The sequence below is a fragment of the Apis mellifera genome, linkage group LG2 (genome assembly GCF_003254395.2).
Source record: "Apis mellifera strain DH4 linkage group LG2, Amel_HAv3.1, whole genome shotgun sequence".
Classification (NCBI taxonomy): Eukaryota; Metazoa; Arthropoda; class Insecta; order Hymenoptera; family Apidae; genus Apis; species Apis mellifera.
This window is the reverse complement of record NC_037639.1, coordinates 8,252,540-8,276,695: the sequence shown is the minus strand read 5'-3', so window position 1 is coordinate 8,276,695 and position 24,156 is coordinate 8,252,540. Positions and strand designations below refer to the sequence as shown.

General features: G+C 44.6%; 1 long non-coding RNA gene across 3 annotated transcripts in view; it reads right to left on the bottom strand.

Moving 5' to 3' along the window:
- Window positions 1-526: 526 nt before the first annotated feature.
- LOC113218598 overlaps window positions 527-24,156 on the bottom strand; it is a 100,656-nt gene continuing 77,026 nt past the window's right edge. The window contains exon 4 of one of the 3 annotated variants that reach the window (XR_003304182.1): window positions 527-878. This is a non-coding gene — a long non-coding RNA (uncharacterized LOC113218598). Of the gene's footprint in view, window positions 879-17,349; window positions 17,711-22,708; window positions 23,203-24,156 lie in introns of those variants that run through there. The other 2 variants (XR_003304181.1, XR_003304183.1) reach the window with 2 other exon arrangements.

Below are 24,156 nucleotides of genomic sequence, written 5' to 3'. Positions count from 1 at the left end.
AAATATTCGAAGCGAAAGAAGGGATTGGTGGTTACAGATCGATGAAATTCTTTGAAAACACGATCGCGCTGACTTATCGACGTGGTTGCGTATCGGATATTCGGAGGGAAATCCGGCAATTAATTTTCCCAAGCGACACCTCTAAGTCTTCGCGGAAGCCCTTTGTACTCCGCCTCTAATTGCTTTCGTTTTATACGAGAGCTCGGCCGTGCATCGACAATGATTAAACAGCCTCACAAGCACGAGCATCTCGTAACTCGAGCGGACAAATCGCGGATCGGGGAATAACTGTTAATTAATTTCCATCCATCGGCGAATTTGCACGGTGTGCATACTTACAATCCTTCGCGTAACCGCGAAATTTTACGGTATCCTCGAGACGAAATTTCCTGTTTTATTCGAATCGTTTCTTTGTAAAGTCGAAGAGGATTTGGAGAAGGAGAATAATAATAAATCAATTTAAATAAGGATTGCAATGGGATCGATTGAAAATTAAGATAAATTTGATTTGATTGTGTTTAATTAATAACAAGTTTGAATAATTATACAATTATACAAATGTGTATTATTCGTTGAAATTCTTTTCAATATCTTTTTTCTCCTGATTTTCGTATCGATTTATGCAAACACATTTAATGAAATGATATGATGATAAAATGGGTCAAAACGAATATTGAATTATACATGTACGTAACGATTGAATTAATATTTGAATAATAAATATTTCTACAATGGAAATTACAATGAATAAAATAAAAAAATGACACGATTCTTGATTCTTCTTCTCCAATGACTCCAACGATTACTTCTCGTCTCGAACGAGACAAAGAGTTGAATTACATTTCACCTCCAGCATCGACAATTACCGTTTCTGGAATCTGAAACCGAGAAACCGTATACTTATCGAACGAGTTCGAGTGTTAAACCGATCGCTGGAAACCTGTCCTCCAGAAACTAACCGAGTATACAATACTCGTGCGTAAAACAGCGATCATTACCATCATCACCGTTATCGGGGCTCGATCGCGATCGAGAGGGAAAAAGTATTTCGCCGTATTATCGTCCGTTCGTCGAAACAATTTGAAACACCTAATCATCGATCGCTCTCTTTCTCGTCCGGCACGAATCGGTCAAACCTCTAATTCAATAAAAATTTAATAGCGGTGGAGACGATGATGAGTGGGGGCGAGAGCGGAACGGAGCGGAGGAGGGTACGCTAGCTCGATCAAACGAGCCACGATGGAAGAAAGAAAGAAAGAAAGAAAGCTCTGATCCTTCGTAGCCGGCGGCCAGCATCATCGTGGTAAGGATCAGAGAGCCCTTATCAGATTTACCGACCCCTTTTTCGGCTAAGCGGGACGATAGGAGGAGGATGGGCGGAAGAAAGGGGAAAAAGGACAAAGAGGAAGGAAGAGGAGAAAAAAAATGGAGAAAGACAAGAGGAGAGTTGGTCCATAGCGCCAGAGGCGCAACGCCATCGTCGCCGCCGCCGCCGTCGACGGCTCCTTGAATATTTTAGGAATCGTGGGGGAGTCCGATCGCGTTCACAATGCCACTCGAGTCCACCCTCCTGCGTCCAGGGATCGAGTCCAAGATTATTAACAAGCCATCGTTACGACTAGTACGCTGGGACAGTGTACGAGGCCCGATTTGTCCGGAGTTGCTGAAGAAAAAAAGAAAAACCGCTGCTATTGAAAAAGTTCGACGTTGCGTTTAAGGACGTGGTGATATCTCTCGTGATCTCTCCCTTCTTTCCCAAGGAACGTATCAACCCACGGAACCGAGAGGATTTTCACGGAATTATCCCCGGATAGACCCCTAAGGCGACGCTTGTCGTTGCGGCTTCCGATCTTCCTCCCCTTTGCCCCTCGTTTCGAGTCGAAAAACCCCAGGAAAAATCTCCCTTTGTCCTTTGCGACTCCTCGTGCCTCGTGGAAAATCGGTCGGCCTATTTTTCAAGAATCCCTTTCTCTCTCTCTCTCTCTCTCTTTTTCTTTCTTTTCTTGCTCGAAGACAAAATATAAGGGAAGGAAGGGTCTCGCGCCGCAATCCCCTTCGCGATTTGGGTTATTATGCTCTCGTCATCGGGCCGTCGAACCTCGTGGAGGGTGGAGTCGAATAGACTTCCGTGACTAGGCGGATTACGTACATCGACGTGGAAAGGCGAAATTAATCAGAAGAACACACCAGCCCTCTCCCCTCTTGCTTTCTTCCTTTGTCAGGGCGAAACGGGTCGAAACCTTGGAAACCTCTTTTGTTTTCGATTAGGAGCGCCGTTTCCTTTTTCCAAGAGTCGCCTGGAAACGGGGAGACGGCGGGGAGTGTTTCCCTTTGAGCCGTTCCATCATCGGTTATCGCCGATTGTATCGGAGGAACGATCGGGTCAATGGAGCCACGTCCCTCTATGAACTTCTTCCTTTCGATGATTGAAACGCGTTTGATTCCTCGGACAAACGAAGACCTCGATGCTTCTTTTTTTTTTCGGAGGAATGGAAAAGGAAAAGACGGTTTAATGGAAGGAACGTTTGATTAGTTGAGAGAGAGAGAGGGGAGGAAAAAAACGTAGGATCAAGAGGGGAAGGAAATTGTATCCCGTTTAGAGAATTAGAGCGAAGAAGAAGATTGTTTCACGAGCGTGGTTTGATTCGAGCATTTTTCGTGATTTTTCTTGGTTTTTCTCAATCTTTAATATCGCTTGGTGGCTAAATATAAGGAAGGAATTTTATCCCATTTACTAACAACTTTTCTTCCATCGAAACTTTTTATATGCCACTTTGAGGATCCGTGATTGATTAATTTTCAGTTTAATCAAATCAATCAAGTTTCCATTTCGAAATTTTGTGAAAAGCAAAAACGCGATTATAAATATCTTGGAAATATTCGAAGGGAGTGAGAAAGCTACGTATTATTAGATTCTGTTGGATGTTTCTTAAATCATCCGACATGAGACACATTCCATTCAATAATAAAACGAGAATAACTGAAAGATATCTTGCACTTAAAAACACGATGCGTTCACGTCGTAGGATATAGCATATATATATATTTCGCGAATTTTCTTACGCGAGATAGCCGATCCAGGATCGCGCATTGGCCTCCGAAACTGGCATCGAACTCGAATGGAACGTTCGTATTGGCCTCTCGTAATCTCGCATTGTCTCGGCGATGTCAGTTGGGGAGTGACAAATGCGTCCTCGAAGGCAAGACCTAAGGATATACCTGGATACCTTGCGTACTACCTGGCGTTCCTCGCGTATGTGCACGTGGAGTGTGTGTGTGTGTGTACGTGTGCAACAACAACGGAGAAGCTGTGACACGGCGTATCCCCGTAGAACCCAGATTAGGCTCTAAAACCCTTCCTCAGATAACGGAACCGCTAAGCTATCCATTCGTCTATTGGTCCTCCATCCTTGGTCGCTGTAATGGAACTTGGGAAACCTTAGCTCGCTGCCCTCTCGATTGGACGAAGGAAGGAGAAGGAGAGTCCGAGATAGCCGGCCAAGGCTCTCGGGCAGATTTCGGTCGTACGATACCTTTTTCGTATCCACGTTCGGGAAGATAATAAAAAGGGGCCGATAAGGGAAATGAAATACTCGGAATTCCTGGAAACTCGATGGATCGCATTTGGGATTAGTCTTTATGACGTCGAGGCTGCGTTTAATGCGATCCTCCTCCTCCTCCTCCTCTCGATTCTTTAAATTTTAAAAGGAGAGAGACCGTCGAGCGAAAATTAGTTTCACGTGTAAATGAGAAGAGAGTGGTGTTATTCGTCGCGATAACGTTATTACAAAATATTTTGAAGAAGAAGAATATCGGTTCGCTGTTTATAAAGTGAACGAATTGACAATTTTTTTTCAACTTTTCCGTTTTCTTGGAAATTTTCTAAAGAATATATCAACTACACTTGGTTTTAAATTTAGCGTGACGTTTTAATCTATTTACTTAGAGGATTTTCGAACGGAAAACAAGAAACGGAATACGTATAAGGTCGTGAATCACGTCCGTTCCGAAGAGATAAATTCTTCCCCAACAAAGCGACTTTATTACCGTGCAACGTAACGTCACGCTATTTTCGTGAAAAATACGCCACGCCACGGTTTGCTTACCTTTCTCATCAAATATCCATTTCCAGCGTGACGATACATCTTAAAATATCCCGAGACACGAACGAGCCGCGATAAGTACATAAAGTGTTAGCAGAAAATTGAAATTCTTTCGTCCCCGTGTAACGTTTATGGAACGGAAGGGTTCGTCCCCGTTCTCTTCTTTTTCCGTGCGCAACGGCGGCCGCAACAAGGGACGAGATAGCGTCGTCGTGGACGACGGCAACGGCGACGAGTTGACATTTTGACGACTTGGAGAAATGTTTGACTTATCATCAGGATGACAACCATATTTAACCTGCCATAAAACAGCACTCGGCCTTGCTTTTACGACGAAACCACGGCGGACGCGCGGTTCCTCGAACGCGACGAATAAATGCACGGCAGATAAGTGTCGCTGCTCTTCGAGTTTACTCGAGAGCATTTCACTTTTCCAGCCCCGGAGGGAACGAGTTAGCCACTCTCTCTCTCTCTTAGAGAGAGAGCTACTAATCTAATCGAACGAATTTCCCTCCCTTTTCACGTGGACGGAAAAATATTCGAACGAGATAACGCGAGATACATTTATTAGAGGCGAAAAAAACGAGTTACTTTTTTTTTTCAATACCACCCCTTTCGAGAAACACCGTGGAAAGGAACAAGCATCCCCTCGTTGACAAGGAGGGGGAGGCGAGAAATAAATCTCCTCGAGGAGAGGAGGAGAGAAAATCGCGTTACTCTTGGTAAATCGGGTTTAATTCCTTCGAAAACGATTTAGCAAGCGGTAGTAGTGGGCGAGCAAAATCCCCAGGACACGAATCCTCCCCTCCTCGGCCAGATTTCCACGAGTTTTCCCTCGTTCTCTTTCCACGACGTTCTCTCTCTCTCTCTTTCCTCTCCACGACTGTTAATCACGGGATCAAACTTTTACGAGGGTGAAATCTGGCGGCCGGTGTACGACAAACCCGTGACCGAAGGTCAGGGAAGATACCGGGAACGCGGCTACGGGGCAACAATGGTAAAGTCTCTCGAGGGGTGCATCTCATTAGCGGGGAGGGCGAGCGCGGAGTGGCTCGAAATGATTGCCGCGCGCCCGAAGCAATACTGCAAGAACATGTCATACATTATTAACGCAAAAGCGCGCTCGCTTCTCGCTCGCCCACTGTCTAATAGCCAATATATATTCATCGGGTTAATTGATTTCTCACGCGCGGTGGCCGTCATCCTCTCGAAGGTCGCGGCTGCGCAACTCCGCGTCGCGGATCCAATCAACTTTTACTTTTCGTTTCGATGCATGCGAGATTCGTCTTGGAACGAGTGCAGGCCGAGCGAGATGGTGGTGGAGGAGGATCGAACGAATGTAATTTCCAGGGTGAGGTAGTATCACTCGTTTGTGAGTGGGTTTATGGAGTGGTTGAACTTGACTGTAAACATTTTTTCTTTTTTTTTTTTTACGAGTGAGAAGATACTTGAAAGATGAGTTTTGAAACGAGAATTAAAATTATTTAAATCGGAGACGTGTCGCTATTATTTTAATCGATATTCTCGGAATTTTATTTTTTATCCGGGATAAAGAGAGTTGGAGGAGTATAGAGCGGAATAAAGTTGTCGATAAAAATGTTGATTCTTTCGCGCGTATATTAATTCGTCATTAATACTTTTTAACGAGCATCAAATTGGCTGGTTTAAAAGTATTGTTAAAAGGATAAAAAATTATTACAAGTCTAACTGGAAAGTTGAATTCCATTTGCTTGAAATTGATCTATATATCTCGAGTTTGAAAGGCTTTAAGAAGTTTTTTTATTTGCCTATTCCTAAGAAAACAAAAGAACTCGGAGAAAGGAGTAAGAGTTTCGTCGAATACATTTCCTTCTTGGGATTGATTTTTCAAAGTAAACATTTAGAAAGGGTGAGCACGAAGAAATCTCTTTTTCTTTTCTTTTCTTTTCTTTTCTTTTTTTCTACTATTTTTTTCCTCCTCATTAACACAAAAATCGGCGCCAATTAATTATGGAATCGTTTATTAGCATTTCATTATCGTTAGATAATAGCAGGACGAAATTTAATCTGACCAATTATAACGAGAAATTGAAATTCAGCGAATATTTGACGATTCAATGGACGTCAAGCACCGCCCCGCAAAAGCTAGAAATTCCACTTCCCTCTGAGAATATTAAAATGACAACTATTATGACAAGTGTCTCTTCTCTTTGAACAACGTTGTTACGATAAGCGAACATTGAAAAAACTCATGCGAATTTCCAAGATATTCATCTCACACGAGCCTCGATAATAAGGAAGAGCATGCAAATGACGCGAAACAACTTTTTCGTTTTTCCACGATCGATGCGTCGCGAGAAACGATTGAATTCCATATCAATTTCAAAAGAGAGCAGAACGTTTCTTTACATACGTATGATCGACCATATCTACGACCATATCAATAATCATAAATCCTATCGCAAACATCAACAATCAATGAGATATATGCCGTTCCTTGACCGCGAATGATATTAATTTTCCAATCGAAACGAACGAGAATCGATCGATCATACATTCTTTCTTCAGAATTCTTTTGATGAAATATCAATGAAATTTCACTTATGAACATCCTGTAACGCATAACGTTTCTCCGAGATGAGAGGCAAAATGAAAGAAAAACGACAAACTAACTCGACTATTTTGGTGTTATTAACAATTTCCAAGTGCCCGCCATCTCGAGCGTTTTAATACCCCATGAAGTTAAAGGAGGAGTCCGGTTAGTAGAGTAGGTATATATCTTCCGTTGAACTGCAAAGGCTCGCGATAAAACCAGTGTCCAAGTCCCCTTCCCATTCGCTCTATGACCCATAAACCTGGTGAGCTTCTGCAACGGTTATCTTCGGGGGTAGAGCGTAACTCGTGCTCGCCTAGGATAAAAATACCGTAACGGTGTCTCATTAACAGTGGACGGATTCCACTTTGAGCGAGCTGACTCAAAGGGTGAAAAATAAATTGAGACGCGTCAGAACAGAGAGAGAGAAAGAAGAGGAGAACAATGATGACTGGGTTAGGAAAAACCAAAAGGGGATAATGGAAGGAAGTCTTACTTACTACGATGTCTTGGAACGGCCATAATCCACGGATACACCGCTCTTCCTGCTTCCTTCTGGTTGGTGTCCCTTGCCACCTTCTTCTTCCTTCGAGACCGAGATTCTTTCTCGAGCTAGCTTCGAACCCTTCTTACTTTACATAGAGACAGCACCCCTACCGTGAACTCGAACGCATTCAGCGACAGAGACTTGTAACCCCCATGGATACGCGCGTCTCGCCCCTCGCGCGCAGAGAGGAACAGAGTGAAGAGAGTTGGGAGGAGAACGTTGGGCAGAGGAGTCACGGGGGAAGGAGGGGGAGCAGGGGATTATAAAAGGAGAAAGATTTACAACCCTCGTATGAAATTCATACGCACTTCGCACCTACCACTGTCTACGCTCCGAAAGCTTCAAAGAGCCTCTTCTTACTCGTTCCTCTCTCTCTCTCTCTCTCTCTCTCTCTCTCTCTCTCTTCTATCTTTTCTCTCTCTGTTCTGCGCGCTACTCTCTGACAACCGGAAAGGACGAGGGGCCGATGGTGCGAACAAGAGATATCCTGCACCGTTCGTAATCGAACTTCTCGTTCTCCCACTCGACGTCCTTTTAAAAAACCACCACCACCGGCCGGGAGAGGGAAAACCGAAGGGGTTGCGGGGATACGGATCGTATCACGGAGCATGGAGCATGGAGTATCGCAGCAGAGGATTCACAGGAAATGGGTACGAGAAGAAGATGGATATGCGGTTAAAGCGCGCTACTGCGCCGAGCTCGCGCCTAATAACCATCCCCTTTCCGCTGGAAATCGCGGCTCGGCGCAAAGGAGATCGCGCGGATTTAGCCGTAGAACAAAGTGTACCGACCAACCCTTGGCAGCATTCGTCGTCCCCCTTTTTTGTTTGGCGATGGAGGCGTTATCACTCTCCGGATGCTTCGAGGTGAAATTATTGCCAGCCGTATAATAATCCTGGAGAATTACGGTGTATCACGGCCAGTAAAAGAGAAGGATTTTTTTACAGAAGGGGTTGGCTAGGTTCGACTTGTTGTTCATATGGTGGAAAAAAAAAGTTGGCAGGCAAAGGCCTGGTTAATTCTTGAACCAAGTTGCTACTCGACCTTGATATTTACAACTTCGTCGGCATGATTATCCTTGTTCAGCCGGAAATGCCCCCTTAAACGTTTCCTCTTTTTCAAACGGGGAAAAATCTTTCTTCTTTTTTTGTCTCTCTTTTTTTGACGAGATAGTGGGAATTACGGTCGCTTCAACCCGAGTCGAGATTTGGGGGAATCTGAAAGGATTTATTAAGAAGGCTGATTCGAGGAACGGGAAACGCGGACGGCGGAACTATCTAAGACATCTTACACGGGACTGATTTTCTTTATCGGCCAATTTCACGGTTTATGCTAATTCCTATGAATTGTAAGGCTCGTTATTTATTCTAATTTATGCTGATCGACCAGGGTTCAGAGATATTGTCTTGTGAATCGTGAGGAGGGGAGGATGTGGCACAGGTAGACGCTTCCCCGATCTGCTGGTAAGCTCGAAAACGCCAGGTCCTAATCCCCTTGACGAGGCCGAAGATAGTCTCGATGTGATCGAAGGGACGCCAACAAAGCATCTTCCGAGTCTATAAATCTCGCTGTGAAAACGGACGCGTCATGGACGAAAGCTCACTCTCGACGAGCTTTAATTTCACTCCAACTCGTTTGATCGTTTGAAGGAAACGAGTAAATCTACGAAAAAAAAAAAAAAAGATCTTTTTCTACAAAGCGTTTTGACAAATCATCGATCTAGTTCCCCCTTTATGAATATTCGTAACTCCTTTGTGTTGTTCACACCATTTACTAACTACTTCTAAAAGGGACACGCAAAAAGCGCAAAATTATCGCTTTTAAATAATTCTCCACGCGTTTTCAACACTCAAATCTAGACAGCGGTAGCTGTCCGCGATGAGCAAACTGAAAGGATAGAGACGCTGAGAGCGGCGACTCCACCCTCCCTCCCCCTCCCTCGCCGTCTCTACGAATCTCAGGCAAATGCATCGGAAAAACAAAGCGAATCGCGTGAGGGTTGGGGAAAATAAAAATAAGTTAGAAACGAAAGGGTGTAGCGACGAAGACAGCCGGAATGAAAGAGCCCATTTCTCGCCAGAAACGTTTGCCCGTTTGGATTGCGTAAAACCATTATCGTCGACTTCAAATAGTCGCGATAGTTTCCACCACGTGGAAACGTTTTCCCACCCGACGATAGGTCGGTGCAAGATTCTCGCTAATGGCTCGGCGAACCAGCCGTTCCTCCCAGATAACTCGTAAATACAATTCGCGGCTTTTAATGGCGGATGACATACAGAGAGAGAGAAAGAGAGAGGGCCACGAACGTAACACGCGTTATAAAAGTCGCCCGTTCCAGGTCGGCGACCCGACGATTAATAACGATTTTTCGTGGCAGTCCCCACACCTTGGTCCGCTTCTGCTCGCATCCACAACGCGCTGAATGGCCGGGAAAGAATGAGAGTGCGGAAGGAGGAGGAAGGGAAGGGAGAGAAGGGCTCTTTTTTTCAGGGAAAGACCGCGAACGGAAGTTGCCAGGGGCGGCGCACCCTCGGTGGGTGGGCCTCCGGTTGAATTAAAATTGATGGATAAGGGCAGACGGGGCCTCGCAATTTTCATCGAATTAACCTTCCTGCCGAGCCGTATTACTCGTCGCGCGAGAATCTTGTTGCCGCCTGTTCACGCGCGGGCCCCAAGGATTCGTCTTTGATCGAGCACTCGCCCATCCTCCCCAACCTATTTTTATAACGAGCTAGGTTTTAATAATACGACAAAGATGGTGAGACGGTCGATTCTTCGGCAGTAGGTAATTAATTTATGGCGCGTTACCTGCACCATAGGTTTTGATCTGCTATTTGTTTTCATATGGACGGGTAACTGAGAGAGTTAATGGATCGAGTTTATTGGAACACGATTTCCGAGAATTTGGTTGAAATATTTCGTCGTTCGTGTTATTTGTCCGATGAAACGGGCGTGTAATTTTTTATTTTTATTTCTTTAGTTTAGTTTCTTTTTTTTTAATCGAACGGATTATCGAAATTTAAAAGGGGGAAGAAAAATAGCATTCGAGAGGATTGTAAGCAACGATAAAAGAAATTGTAATTATTCGTATCCCAACTCTGTAGTTATTTCAAACTGAATTCAGCAAGTTTTGAAAAGGGCCTTTGGGAGATTGGTCTCTTTCTTCCGTTGGCAAAAGCTTAACGAGAAAAATTTCTGCTTTTTTCGTTTTTTAACGTTTTTATAACCCCTGGTGTATTTATAGCGACCTAAATAAAACTATTTTATACCATTTGAATGTCAATAAGAATCCAGAACGAAATCTAGAACGTGAAAACATTTTAGAATCAAAAGTTTCGTTACGTTTCTCAACGTAACCTTTTCTTTTTTTTTTTTCTTTTCTTTTTTTTTATCTCGAGTGACTTTTATCTTAGCAAGATTTCTTATTAACACGTTCAATTTTTCTAATTTACGCCGCTGATACTACTCGGGGATCTTTGGAAATGTTCCGAGTATCATCTTTTATTCGACTCTCAGATTCGCGAGACTTCCGTAACAAAGGTATCCGAATCGCTTTTTATTTCTCCTAACGAGCTGATATCTTCAGGTAACACGCGCTAGTTTCATTCTTAATAGCACTTTCAGCTCTTATCTCCTATGATATAACGAGACGCAAATTTATTAACGTTAAAAAGTTTCGCGGCTTTGCTGCAGGATTTTATCCCATTATACAATTTTAACGCTAACTTTCTCGTATCTTCGTCTCGCAATATAGAGGGGAAATTATTCGGCTCATATTTTTAATGCATCCATCTTATCAGATTTCTTTCTTCTTTACTCTACAAAACTCCTTACTTTTCTATTTCTTCGAGTTATCAGAATCGAGTCGCATCGAATCCCCAATCAGTCACGAACTCTAACCTAACAAATCCTCAAATTACGCCAAATTACCTGCTCTTACCTGTTCTTACGAGTTTCAGAAATAGGCTGACTACTCTTCCTCGCTCGTCCTCACGCACGTTCCCTCTCGTCGTCCCCCGCATAAATAACCCACCCACGAAATTTATGGTAATAAGCTGCCAAGCCCCAACTCCCAGCCCCATAAACAACAATACCTAAAAATTTCTCGGCTCGAACGTATTTCTAATTACAACGTCCGTTTTTTCTCTGTTCCAGGTACGTATCCCCCAATCGGTCATTTAACGGAGGCCATCGTACGTGTACACGCGTAAGTTGGAAATCAAGGGCCCATTCATTCCTATTCCCCGTCGACGCTCAATTAAGTCAGGTAAACAATGAGAAGAGGGGGCCAGACCGTTTTCGACCACCGAGTCGAAACCCTTCTCTCTCTCTCTCTCTCTCTCGCCTTTATCTTCCCTTTTCCTTTTCCCTCTTTTCTTTTTTTCTCTTAATTTACGACGCCACCGAAGCGGCCTCGATAATCAGGACCACGTCGCTGGAATAGCAGCCCCCCTCCTCTCGCGACTTTCTTTTTTTTTCTTTTTTACCTGCCGGATTAGTAGCGATATCGGCCACGACCGATGCACACTGCACACTGTGTCGTCCTAACGTTCCGCGCCAAGATGGAAGCCAGGGTTGAGAAAGAAGAAGAAGGGGGCGAGAAAGAGAGCAGGCCGAGCGGTTTATGCGTTTCTTTCGTCGCGGGGTTTCGTTTGCAATAATTTATGCGGGGAGACAGCTTGAGAAATGACCGTTGGCTCCTTGTGCAACCTTAATTTGCAACAGTTTACTTCGGCTGCGTTTCGAGGGACGGTCGTTAGAGAGAGAGAGAGAGAGAGATGTTATGGGTGCCGCGCTTCGGATCGCATAAAGACATTTATCGCGGATCGAGCATCGATGAGGATCGAGGGGGGGAGAGAAAAAAGAGAAGAAAAGGAAAAAGGAGGAATGCTTTGGCCCCGGACTAACTGGTATAATTAGCGATACAGTGTTGTCCGTGGATGCCGTGTGGGCGAGGGGGCCGACAGAGAGAAGAGCCGGCGACTTGTGGCCCCCGCTTATCGCTATCGTTGGAATGCATTGTGGCCGGGTGCTATGTAAAATATGGACGCGTTCCCGAGGTGAAAAATAATAAGAGAAGGAAAAGAAAAACGTGTATATATATATATATATATAGCTTTATTTACGCGGTTTCCCCTATCAGATCTCGTTCCCCGTGAGCCACGTTGTGTCTTGTTGTCTTGGTGCGGTTGCATGTCTTCGCGGAAAGTGTTATTAGAAATTGTTAACTGTCGACCGTTCTAATCGCGGGAACGGATTGGAACTGATAAATGGAACGTTTATGAAGGTGTTTACAAACAGTTTGCGGTATCTCGCGGGAGATATAAAGCATAAGTAAACGGAATGAGATGTAATGATTGAAACGTAAGGAAGTGGTTGTGTATAACGATAGCGTGGCTTGTTGTGTATAAGATCAATCGCGAGTTAAAAACTTTGTGTTATTATTGCGATACACGATTTTACTCGAAAAAAAATATTCGATACGCTTTTAACCTTTCGAGCAACCTTCGTGTTCTCCCGTATATTTTCCCTTCTGTTTCTATCTATCGTGAATCGATCGAAACTCGACGAAAAATAGTCATCGAGTTGCGCAAATCGAGCTAAACTGGATACTTCGATTATTCAAATATTCTTATTCCTCGAAACTTCCCGTTTGAACATCCTCTCATTGATAATTCAAAAACTATCTAGAGTATATTTACATCATATTTAAAGTTCTTCCATCGATATTACGAATAGAATACTCGGTTCTCACGATGGATAAAGAGTTAAGAAACGATAAAAGATGATGGATTCGGGGGATTCGAGTGATTCGGTCTTAAAGTGCAAAGAAACGGACGCGTCGTTTCATCGTTCGTGTCAGCGGATAAATCGAGGGAACGAAATCGGGGGAACGCCGACATCTCCGAACGGCCTCGGGATCACTGCAATCGTCGAAGATCACGAGAAATCGTTGCATCGTCCGAGAGTTGTAGGGAGAGGAGGAGGAGGGCTACGGTGTATACGTCAGCGTAAAGAGTCGTTGAAACATTAAACTGACCTTTCCGGTTCATTGGACATATATATCGGCCCGTAGCCCGTGGTATATACCCGTGAGACAATTACGCTGTAACGATCCACGACCACGATCCATCAGAATTCCGTCACGCGTCGTGAGCATAACCGTGATTCGATGAAATTCCCTTTCGGCCTTCCCTCCCTCCCCTAACCCTTTTCGTCCTGCGTTAAACGGTGATTTAAAGGGGAGAATCGGAAACAATCGATGGAACGCCAGTCGAGTTTCTTGGAAACGAAGAACTCAGCGTTACGTACACGCGTGCGTCCGCCATATTTGGCCGAAGAAATTCGTTTCGTGGATGAAAGGATAAAAGGAATTTCCTTCTGTAATAAAAGTTGAGATAAAAATTACGATGATGTGAACGTCTCTAGGATATCGTGATCTATCGCCTATCGAAGAAAATAAGTAAAGATCGATCCGTAAGAATTCTTTGAGAAAAAGAAAAGACAGCGTAAAAAAAATTTACTTCTTACCTAAACCTCAAACAGTAACAATTTTTCTATCGTAAAATAAAGCACAGCGAAAGAAATAACACGCCTCGAGTTCATGCATCTTTCAAGACCATCCCATTTCGAGCCCTCCCGAATTCTCCGGGCAAACATCGATATTTAACCGCAAACGAATCCACTTTTCGTTTCGAATCGAAGAGACGGATGGGAAGGTAGGAAAGAGACGAAAGAACGAAGGAAAGGATGGGGAGGACAGAGCGTGGACGAGGCGAAAAGCGTAGTAGCGCGGGATGAAGTCAATTACATTATGCATATGACTGGTGGAAGGCAATACAAGAAGCAATCGAGCAACGATGGAGGCATGCCACCGCTAAATTAACTACCTACCTAGTTGTGCGTAATGCAATAATGTATTAGCTGTATCTACTTCAACCCCTCGTCCACGCCATCTCCTTCTTTTCCTTCTTGTCCCTTTTACATATTCCAACCATTACAAGCACTCGTTCCTCCGTATTCTTCCTTTCCATTCACTTCTATCCGTGTCTTTCTATTTTCTTTTCTTTTTTTTTATTTCTGCTCGTCTGGTTGGATGAGTAATTGGGGACGTAAACGGCGCTCGTGTGAGAAACCAAAATTGTTTCGTTTTTCTAAATCTAAAAAAAGATTTATGAAATGAAAAAGAGAGATAGATAACGTTTCGAAATCGTATTTTGGATTTCTGGCAAAAATTTCAAGGTTGTCTCGCGGTTTGATTATTCAGAGTGAATTTCATAATTCGGTGGATCTCTTAGAATATTTTTAATCGAGATTTTTCTTCATTCTAAATACTTAGGAGATTTAAAAGTGTGTCTTTATTATACGTACTTTGTACGATCGAAAGGAATCGATAAAAATTCAAGTTCAAATATCTCTCCATTTCGATCTTTCACCAATTCCTATAATTCCTCCGAATCGACGCCCTCGAAATATCGCTTTAATCTATACGATCCGATATCTAAATCTAATATCTAAAAACAATTGAACGCTTCAATCGAAAGAAAAAAAGGACGGTTCTTCATAACGGGCAAAGTATAGGCGTCGCCTTCGAGATACATCGCTCGGTACGCGCGAATGTACTCCAACATGGTTTTATGATGTAATACGGTCCGCTATGGCATCGGGTCTGGCTACGAATAAGGCTTTAGTGCCTTCGTAATACCAAGTAAAGCTTTCCAGTTTATCGGTGCGCTTTACAGAAGAAGAACAGTGAAAATTGTCCGTCTCTGTGTGCGCGCGTACCCGCCAGACGAGCGAAGATAAAAAAGAAAAGAAAAGGGGGAATCGAAGGGGGAGCATCGTCGACACGTGAGAAACAAGTGTTTCACGTTCTCGCGCGATACATCTTCCTCGCGGGTCTCCCGCGTTTTCTCGATTTTCTGCCGCAATTGGGAATCGTAAAATACGATCGCGGAAGCGTGTGGAGCTCGATCGGAGAAAAAGAGTTTGGAAACGGAGCGGGTATTCCGGAAAATTGGCGAACAAGGAGGAGGAATCGTCGATACTACTCTCCGCTTGCTCTCTGTTTTACGAGCGTCGCGCGAGGAGAAGTAAATTTCTCTGGGAAAGCTTTCCGCCCCGATCGAATCATCCGCGATAAAAATGGCCCCCGAAATGGTACGACTACGGCAAGGAGAGCACAGTTTATTCACATGGTTTATACACTTTTCATAAATTTTAAATAATAATAATCTTCCGTATTTCGTGTATTCATCCTCTGAAACGAATCTTATCCTTTGTTTCATCGTGAAATTAAAATTAAAAGATTCACTTGATACTAATTTTCATTTTCTAACTTACCAACAAGTATGTATGTACATATACATATAAACGTATCACCAGATCCCTCGATATCGGTCAACTAATTAGATTCAAAATATCGTTTTTCTCGGGATAAAATCGGCCCTCCTCGCTCCTCGCTCGCTCGCCTGCCCAGAAGCAACATAAGATCCGCACGATTCCGCGTGGCAACTTTATACCATACTTAACCACGGGGCTTAAAGGTTCAAAATTCGCCCGAGAAATAAGATCGCGGTGTTAATGGCGGCCCCTCGGCCGACCTCATTACAAATCCGATGGGCGATGCTCAGGCGTAGCATAATGCGAGCGGGCGGCACGGCCCGATATTCCCACTTTATATATGCCCCGGTTACGTAGGTGTATGTACGGCAGAGTACACGAAAGCGGGCTTAACGGAGAGTCAACCCTTTATCTCTCGACACGAGCGTGGCGTAAGATTGGTTCAACGAAGCGTGAAAAACGCTCGCGCGAGCGATCTCTTAACGGCCGATCAGAGAGCCTTATCGCTTAAACGGCGGCTTTTCATTTCGCGAAACCCGCCTAACGGCCACCTTCTGCCTCCACCAAGCGGCCAAGATACGCGATCGAGTAATCGGTGAAATAAATCGGCGAGGGAGAGAGAGAGAGAGAGACTGATCGATAGGATCGATATTTATTATGCGGAGGGGAATCGCGCACGGGAATCGAACCCGATTGGCCTTAACCGATCGTTCGAGGACGCGCTTTTTCGTAGGGATAATTAGATTGATTCTGCGATTTTTCTTATTTTTCTTGTATCCTGAAGAACAAACGCGTGGGAAAAATTTTCGAACGAAGAATTGAAAGAATATATCATAGATACCGTTTAAGATTGAGGAAGATTATACGTTGTTACGGTTAACATTGAAAACATTTTTATAAAACTCTAATCTCCATATCTTTGGTAAAAGTGGATCGCTTTAGACTCGTTTAATAATCGTCGAAGGCGATTTTCATCGTGTTACCGGTGTGATTAAACTGGGATTCGAAATCTTTCTATCGTTATCCGGAGTGAACAGTTTAATGGGTAGTGAAGTGTGAGAAGAATTGAGGGAACAGGGGATGGAATGCAACTGATACGGATCGTTGATCGCGTTAAACAAGTTTCGTTGGACGGGCAAGATGGTTTGATTCCATAACAGCAGCAGAGTAATTAATTTCAAAGATGGAATTTTTGCGATTTTATTTTGTCGCAGCAACGCGTGATACGCATACGTATAATTTCAGAAAATGAGCGGAATATTAATGTGAAAGTAACGATAATTTTATCATTTTCGACGTACGCGCGAATAAATTTTGTTATTACATAGTTACGTGTCTTTAAAGATCTCCTCGACATTGGTCGAGGCGAATATCATTATGCCGATCGTATCTTTTCTATTTGCGTCAATTTTATGCAAGCATAAGATGAAGGTATGCAGACATTTTAGAGACTTCAATGCTAGATCATATCAAGAATCCAAGCAATTTTAAGCAATTCTTTTCTTTTTTCTCTCTCTCTCTCTTTTTGAAAGGATGCAAGAGCGGTATATAAATCGTGTTGCAGCGTACAATTATAAAAGGCAAAATTTATTTGTTTGTTTCGGACAAAAATTTGAATGCGGAAATTTGACACTACTTGAATTTCACTTCTGCGACGTCGAAGAAATATACAAAAAAAATTAATTTTACACGCACAAGAGTATATTTCTTCTAAAAATCAAAATACCTCGCAGTCTATTCAAAAAAAGAAAAAATGATCACCAAAAATTACTATTTATCGTCCTGTTGTTTGTTCATCTTATTTTTAAGATTAGGTTTTGAAATTCTTCACTATTAAATAATTTCTACGATAATCCAATAATTGAATAATTTTATCCTTCGAAATATATTTCTAACGAAATAAAAGGATACGTCTCTGCGTTAAAAACTCCAAGACTGCAAGAAACACAGCATTAAAGAAATCCGCTAAACGTGCTTATCCTAACTAACGTGTTCATCCCTTAATAGAAACGGCGGTTGACGCCGATGACCTTGGGATAAGAGGAACCCCGTTGGCGAACGTCCTCGATCCTCCTCCTCCTCCTCCTCCTCCTTCATCTCGTATCCGAGAACTCTATTAATCGAGGCGACTCTGTGGTGTCGTTTCTGAAAATACAAACGGGTTCGTGGATTTTTGCCCGGGAGAAAACCGGCTTCGCGGCCGACCGACCGGTCCGACCTGGAGGAGGCCTCCTCCGCGGCGACGACCGATAACAAGTTTTTCTGTTTTTTTGCGATTTTACAGTGAGTCAAGGCATTAGTAACGGGAACAGCGCCGGTTTAAAAGAGCGTTAGCAAGCGCGCGACGCGAGCTAAATCGAGCGGCGGCGATATCGACGGACAAATTACCGGCTCGTTTTAATGGCACGCCGTGTGAAAACGATGACCGTGAGATTAAAAGGATTATTTTCCGGGGCATTCCCGCCACGGTTGTACGAAATAAAACGAGACCAGGCCTTGGTGACCTTTCGTGGTCGACGCCGCAACGGTGGATCGCGCTCGATCGGCCGGATAACGGGTCCCTTGGACACGGGTTGCCGTGGAACAGGGACGATAAACTGATTAGACGCCGCTTGCCCACCGACTTTAATGGATTGTGCAAATGAGAAGAGCGGGTGAAAGGGTGGGAATTGTTTCCACGGCCAAGTTTGTAGATGTAAGATTTTCAATATTGAATCAAGATCGTTTAATTCAATTCTTTTCCCTCCCTTTCTTCTCATTTTTCTCGGCTAACTATAAACGCGTGTAAATTTAAAATTTTCCAAACTCTCTTGTAATAAGATATCTCCTCGTTCCTTAGATTAAAAATCCGGGCGAAAGAATTATATCCTGGTTCTCCATCGTTTCCCCCCTCCCCCGTAACGAGCGATTCGACCGAATTGGCCAGGTTTGCCAGGTTTCTCGTAACCGAGAGACGAGACGAAGGCTGGGACGACAAAGAGGATGATTAACCTGAAAGCGGAGGTCAAAAAAAGGGCACGGAGGATGCGCCACGGCGCTGTGGTCGCTTCGCATAATGGCGAATATCGCGGCGAAGGAGCAACGGCCATCTTTGCTGGCCGCGGCGTGCAGGTGAGCAGAGGTGAGGTGTCCGCGGGTAACACGATCGAGGGTGGGCTTATGGAGATCAAAACGTATCGGATTCCTTATGTCTCGTAAATGGCTGCCCTGGATGGTGGTGTTGGTTACAGGCATCAGCCATCTTTGGGACGCTTTGCGTGCTTCTTTCCCAGGAGAGGATTTGGGGCGAGAGCGGAACCGAGCCGCCGCCCCGCTTCGTGTTGTCCTCCACGCCGTTCCAACGCGTTTTCCGAAACGCCAATCCGCATCTCCAATCCCCTTTCCTCCGACGATCATCGATATCATCGGACAAAATGAATCGCGGCGGGAGAGGCGAGGCGAGGCGAGGCGAGAGATGAAAAACGAGATGATCCACGATAATTCCACGTTCAAATACCGGTCGATTTCATCAATCGTTGCTCAACGATGGGAAAAACGATCGCGCTCTCTAATCTTGTACTTGAATTTTCAATCACCCTCATTACGTGGTATCGATTGCATCATTTCGCATCGCGCAATTTGCCGTTATCCTCTATTTGAAATACGTGACCCGGCGCTGAATTAAAAACTCCTCTTTCCTTCCCTCGCGCGTCCAATTCCACGCGTTCTCCTCTTTCGCGTTCCTCTTCTCCGCTCACCATCCCGTGTACCGCATTTCTACTTAAGGAGCACAACCCCGATCTTCCTCTCCTTTCTCTTTTTTTTTCTCTCTCTCGATTGTTCGAGACGAGCAACATTCGACCGATAATTAATACGCGCCTTCCTTTCTCCTCTTCCATCCATCCTCGAACACGCCTCTTCCTTCCTTCCTTCCTTTCTTCCCCGCAGTAGATCTCTTTAGATCCCTCGAGAAAGCTGTACCATTAGGTCGCGAGCAAAAGTCTCGAACGTTTAATGAATTATATAGATCGTAGGGCAGTTACATCGGTGGATGACGCCCACACTGGTGATCCAGAAAGACCGGTGTCGCGCGGATGACGTAACCCTCGCCCCCGAGAAGAGCGTATTTTACCGCGGAACCGGTGTAACGTCGATTCAATTTGCCACGTGCACACCCCGGTGGATGGAATCGTAAAGGAGAAACTTGGATAATTAACACATGCAACGCATGCCTCTCTTTCTATCTCGTACCTCTACGCTCGCTTTTAATTGTCGTTCTATATGGATATAAGGAGACTGGATGGATGGATGATCGAGAACGTCTCCACGGATGAATCACGCGATGTAGTTATATAAGCCATTGTTATTCGATGGGAGATCCGAAGTAGTCGCTGCGATTCGATCCAATCGTTCGTTTTCATACAGAAAATACTGAATATTAATATAACGTTTAGATTTTTCTCGAGAAAGACAGTTCGTTCGATCAATCCCCAAAATCCCCATAAACATTATTATTAAAATACTCAATGGGCGTTGGATTGGATTATTAAACGTTCACTATTATTGCCACTAATTAACACGAAACTGCTCTCTCTTCGACCGTACACCGACACGCTATTCCTAAAGCTCGTACTCTTTTCACGGGAACCGTGGAGGAGAGGCCCCTCGCCAGGATAACAGCTTTTACCCGTCCGACTGTGAGGGCAAGAATACCGCTCTAATGAATTATGGGACGTACAGTAGTTATATCGGCGTGTACCGGCTATATAACAACCGACGAGGACGTGGCCGATACCGCGGGAGAGTGGGCGCCCTCCTATCCCACTCCCCTTCACCTTGTCTCCCTTCTTCGTCTCGCGTCTTGGAACGAGCGCACACGCTCCGTGTTACGAGCGAGAACCGAGATTGATTTCGCAATCGAAATCTAAGAATAGCGTTGTAAAATGTACTCCGGGCGAAGCGTGCACTCTCGGTACCGACAGAGAGGCCGTGTTACAGGAGGATGTGTGGGTGTTGGATGGAAGAGAAAGAGAGGAGGGGGGGGAGGGAGCGCGCAACTCACTACCGGTTTTGGAACGTAAATCAAGGATAGCGGAGTACAATCGGCGTCCAATCTCGCGAGAAGGAGAGACAGAGAGAGAGAGAGGAGCAAAGAGAGGATCCGAGACGCGAGATTGGGACCGCAAACGAGTTTATTAGCCCGGCGAAAAAGCGGAGGAATATTGTAACGAACCGCGGCCATAATAGAGGCCATCCTCGGATGAAATCCGATCCACGAAATCGCGTTCGGTCTTAATTGAACGGCATCACGGCCTTAAAACGTGGCTCTGCGACGAGTGGATATATACACGAGCTCTGCCTCTCACCTATCACGATCGGCAATTAACGATAATACGATTGTTCCGTTTGTAATGGCGAGCAATTTGTAATTCGAGCGGGTTACGTGTGTATTTGAATAATACGTGATACGTATCGAGATGGTGAAACTTATTCGTGGGATTATTCGTGGTTTTTCCATCAACCGAAAGAAATTTACGACGATGACGCTTCGAGAGAAAGAACGTTCTAAAAAAATAAGAAATTTCTTCTTCTCGAATCGTAAGAGATAATAATTAGAAGGTGAGAATTGAGGAGATCGATATCTCGATGTATCTTGAGTGTAAAGTCGAATAAAAATTTAATGAATTCTGATGAATCAGTCGAGGAGAGAAAAAAAAAAAAAAAGAAAAAGAAAATATCCCAAGAAATAATTTGGTAAATGATAATTTCACATCTGCTATTTATCATGTACCATCAATGATCAGCGTGTTATGGAACATGTTAACGAGATGGACTGTCGGACCATCGATGACGAAGAGCTCGTTAAAAACGAAAGTACAACGTGTTCGGTCGAGAGGCTCGAATCTCTTCCGAGAAGCATCGAGCCGCGTACTCGCGTCGAAACAAAGCTTAATGAAGACGCATTTCCGTGAAACGCGAAGTAGCAGCCGCAAGGAAGATTATACACCAAGTATATATTCTCCTCCCACTATTTCTCTCTCACGATGAAACTTGAACTACTTTATGAATAGGATTAATAAAATCTTGTCCGGAGTGCTGTCGAGTAGACGTCAGAAAATTCTTTTGGCGGCCATTCGTTAGCTTTCTCTCTTTCTCTTTTACCATCAGCATCAAATCGCTTCACCCGTGAAATCAAAGCTTTAACCCTTATCCGCAAGATATTGGGTCATGATAAGGTGAAATCGCTACTCCCACGACGACGATGTTTATGGAGAGTTTGAATATCTTTAGAATTTCGAGATATATTTATATACATATATATATAGAACAGTCAAGTTCCGTTCGAATAATAAGGTGACTAAAAAAAGAAACTTTTCAACATTTCTAACGCATCCGAAATGGAGAGATCTTTATCCATACGCGTAATGCTACCGATAATTTACATCGCAGCAAGCATAATTTCATCGTGACAAAAGGGAGCAAAAGTTTACGAGACCGTGACCCCACGAGACTCGTCCCCTGTCACCGGCATCAACCTGTTCCAACCGAGCGAGGGAAAGAAAAGAAAGAAATGAAGAAGTAGATTAAAAACAAAAAAAGAAAAAAAGAGAGAAGTTTGGACATATCTGCAAAAGAGTCGAGCAGAAAGAGTCGTCGGGGCTCTCGAAACTGGAAGTAACTGGATCTCCGGGAGATCCTCCGTCTCTTTCCTACGGTATTCTTTCCCGGGGCCCGCTTGGTTCACGCGCATTCTTCGCGGGTACAACGGCGCGAAACCCATGGCAGTGAACCCTCGATCGTATATACCCTTATAGCTCGCGACAACACTACCATATTACCTGGTTCGGTGAGGGCAGAGGTACTGTGGTCGGTTAGAGGTACTGTGTATGCGCCATACAACCACGGTTACGAGAACCGACCGTTTCTTTTTTCTTTTTCTCTTCTTCTCCTTTTTTTTTCCTCCAAGTTGGAAGGCTGCTGCAGCAGCAGCAGCTTCGTCGTAGACCGGTGGTGGCTGGTCGCTGGTGAACACGTGAAATGGTCTGGCTTGCGTGGCATCAAAGGACGAGTGGGAGCAGGACGTCGACATAGGTGTGAATGTAGTCAAATCACATCAGCCTCACTTCGACCGACACTCGAACCGAGGAAGAAAAGGTACGAGAAGGATGGATGGATAGATGGATGGTTGGATGGATGGATGGATGGATGGATGGATGGAGGCGAAGAAACGCACCCCTTGGAACCCTCCTTCTTACGCCCCCACCCTCGCGTGTATACACTCGCCTCCGTATCCGCCATTCTCACGAGGCACGCCGTATTCTACATACATACGCGTATTCTCTGGAAACCCTGCCTACGTACCCGTTCCCTCTTCTGTTTTTCCCTCCTTTTCTGCGCCCCTCCTGACGCATACCACCGTACTTCCGGTAGACGCGTAAAATATATCGCCTCTCTCCGTGAGCTGCTCGCGGGTCGGCTTTGTTCCACGGTCGTCTTCTTACCTAGCCGACAACCGAGTCGGAAGACTTGTCGGCGAACCTTTTTCGAATCTCCACGCGGGATTGTTGGCCGTGTTTTTGTCCCTTCTTTTTGGACTTCGCTTGCGCGCCAACGTTGCTTAGGTACTACTTGTATATCGGGATCGTCTAGTAGCGTGGCTAGAGACAAAATAGAATTCTGAGAATAAGTTAGCGCGATAGTGTAGATTACTTAAGGTGAACGTGGGTGAGTACGAGGGGTGAGCCTCTCTGCAAAGAATAAGCCACGCATCATAATGGAATAATAGTAATAAAGGAGAGAGAGAAAGAGAGAGAGAGAGAGACGATGGACAATTGAACAATTTCGTGGAAATATTCTATCTGCGAGAATTGTTCGCGTCGGGTACACAGCTGCGCGAATGCGCGTAGAACTCAATTAGAAGGAACGAAAGAACGTATAGTTTCCTATATATAAAAGCAATGGTACTTGACCAAAGAGGAACGTCTCGTTCGTCGGGCGGTTTATTTATTTTTCCATGGAATAATAACCAAGAGACCGAGTCATTACTCAGTCAGCATCAAGCATCATAGAAGCCCCGTAGCAAGAAATCATTGTTTTCGATCGCGTTGTCAAAGGCGAGGGGGTAGACAGAGGTTCCCCCGGTCGGTTCAATCAACCGGAGCCACTGAGAGGAGATCCGGCTTATGTTAACCGATGATTTTTTTTTCCTTCTTCTTCCTCCTCCTCCTCCTCCTTTTCTTCTTTTTTTCTCTCATTCTCGTTAGCATCGACACGCGTGCATTAATTAATCGGGGCCCCCCTGGATAACCCCTTTCGTTTTCCTTTCCCTCTGATTGTCCACCGTGGGACGTCCGTGGCGGGAACTCCTCGTGATTCCAGCTTTCCAATCAAACTTTCCCTCGGCTTGCCTCTCTCCTTCCATAGGTATAAAATGTATAACGAGTGTCGGGGAGGGGAGGGAGGGAGGAAAGGAGGGAGTCGGGAAGGGAGAGAAGAGAAGAAAAAACACACTCACGGCGAGAGAGAAAAGGGAAGAGGGTGAGTGTGAGGCAAAGGGGGGAGAGGAAGAGGTTCGTGACCGGTGTATACGCGTAACGCACACCCGAGGGAAG